Below are 2,500 nucleotides of genomic sequence, written 5' to 3' on the forward strand. Positions count from 1 at the left end.
ATATATATATATATATATATATATATATATATATATATATACATTTATATATATATATATATATATATATATATATATATATATATATATATATATATATATATATATATATATATATATATACAGAGAAAGAGAGAGAGAGAGAGAGAGAGAGAGAGAGAGAGAGAGAGAGAGAGAGAGAGAGAGAGAGAGAGAGAGAGAGACTGTGTGTCATTAATAAGACGAAGATACTATATGGAATCAAATTTTTTCTCGTTTCCTTTCGTGTCTATAATACATGGATGTATATACAGTATATTTGCACATAGAATCTCACTAGCATAAATCAACCCATGCACAAATATAATTACATAAAAATAGACGGTTACCCCGTGCTAGGCGGTGTCCGGCGCTAAGCAGTATATATTAGCAATCCATGTTTACCATTGGTTATGTGAGTATAGTTGGATGAGCAACATGGTGGTGTAACAAAAATTTAGGTGTGGAGAGAGAGAGAGAGAGAGAGAGAGAGAGAGAGAGAGAGAGAGAGAGAGAGAGAGAGAGAGAGACTGTGTGTCATCAATAAGACGAAGATACTATATGCAATCAAATCTTTTCACGTTTCCTCTCGTGTCTATAATACATGCATGTATATACAGTATATTTGCACATAGAATCTCACTAGCATAAATCAACCCATGCAAAAATATAATTACATAAAAATAGACGGTTTCCCCGTGCTAGGCGGTGTCCGGCGCTAAGCAGTATATATTAGCAATCTATGTTTACCATTGGTTATGTGAGTATAGTTGGATGAGCAACATGGTGGTGTAACAAAAATTTAGGTGTGGAGGAAATGCCTCCCTTAAACCTAGAATAAGTCACAGGCAGTACGATGACGGATTGGATTTAGGGAGACAGACAAGATATCTCTTCGGCTTCTGTTCTCAGTGCCTGGTGGATGATCTTAGTGGAATCTGTAAAGACCGACAGGGGTCACTTGCCTAAGTTAGATAGGCATTGCGCATTATAAAGAACTGGCTAGACTCTGATGTATTTAGCTAATGAATCCTCTGTGGATTTAGTCTGTCTATGGAAAGAGAGAACGGCAGAATGGTCCCAGTCCTGGGCATAGTGGGGTGGTAACAATCTCCTGGGTTATAGATACTAAAGAAAAATTGAAAATTGATAATTAGAAAGTTAAAACCATGAATCATGTTGGGAAGTTACAGCAAGTGGAGAATGAGTTTTATGAAATGTACAGTAGTTTGAATATCTTAGCCCTAGGTGAAACATATTTTAAGGGGATTGATAAAGAAAACTTAGACCAAGAAATATATATAACTAGCCCTGAAGAACAGATTGAGTTAAAAGAGAAAGGGAAGGAATGATTATGACACAAAAAGCTGAAAGGGCATTATCTGTATGAAAAGCTGTGAATAGTAGATTGTTACTTGCAAAGTTTAAATCAAGGCAGTGCAATATGAGTATTATAGTTGGCTAGGCACCAACGATTGATTCCCTTGATGAACAACAATATAAATACTATGAAGATCTTCAGAGTATAATAGATGAGATCTCAGAGAGAGATATGAAAACTATAATTGGTGATTTCAATGCTGAAGTTGGAAGAAATAGTCAAGATATAGAGAATGTTATGGGTATTGAGGGTCTTGGAAAAGTTGCAAATGAAAATCGAGCCCATTTGATAGGTTTTTGTTCAGGAAACAATCCTGTTCTTAGAGGTACTCTTTTCTAGCACAAGGATATCCACAAATATGCATGGTCTTCACCATTTGGCAATTACAAAACTCGAATAGATCACATAGCCATTAATAAAGAGTGAAGGAAGATTCTGAGAAATGTAAGAAGTTATATAGGTGCAGATATTGGTAGTGATCACAAACTCCGCATTACCACACTGAAATTAAAACAGAAACCACTCAACAGAAATGTGGATAGAATACCTAGGTTTCATACAACCAAGCTTCTAGAATATGATCATAGAGAATCCTTTCCAAATGATTGTAGGAATCGATTTGCAGTCTTAGAGACTTTGAGAGATGAAGAACAGACAGTTAATGAAGATTGTTGTAAAACTAAGAGCATATATCAGTAAGTTGGTAATAAAGTTTTAGAACATACAGTAACAAGAAGAAAACCATGAATATCAAATGATACTTGGGATACTATACAAAGGAGACAGAAAGAGAAATTGATTGTTGAAAGTTTCCGAGGAAGTAATTACCATTTCAAGGTAGAGCATGCTATGTATTCCATTATTGACAGCAAGGGCAAAAGAAAAGCCTGGAATGATTGATGAGAATATTTATACAAGAAATCGTATGCTGCTGTTAAAGCTATGGTGTAATAATTGCTCACAGAATTATTTAGGAAATCTTTACTGGGTCAAAAAAAAAAAAAATCACATATCCATCAATAAGAAAGATCGATCTGTTATGACAACAGATGCATGGGTATGGAGGGAATAAATTTGTTGATATACCTGAAACTGAGGGAA

Source organism: Palaemon carinicauda, chromosome 9 (genome assembly GCF_036898095.1).
Source record: "Palaemon carinicauda isolate YSFRI2023 chromosome 9, ASM3689809v2, whole genome shotgun sequence".
Taxonomy (NCBI): Eukaryota; Metazoa; Arthropoda; class Malacostraca; order Decapoda; family Palaemonidae; genus Palaemon; species Palaemon carinicauda.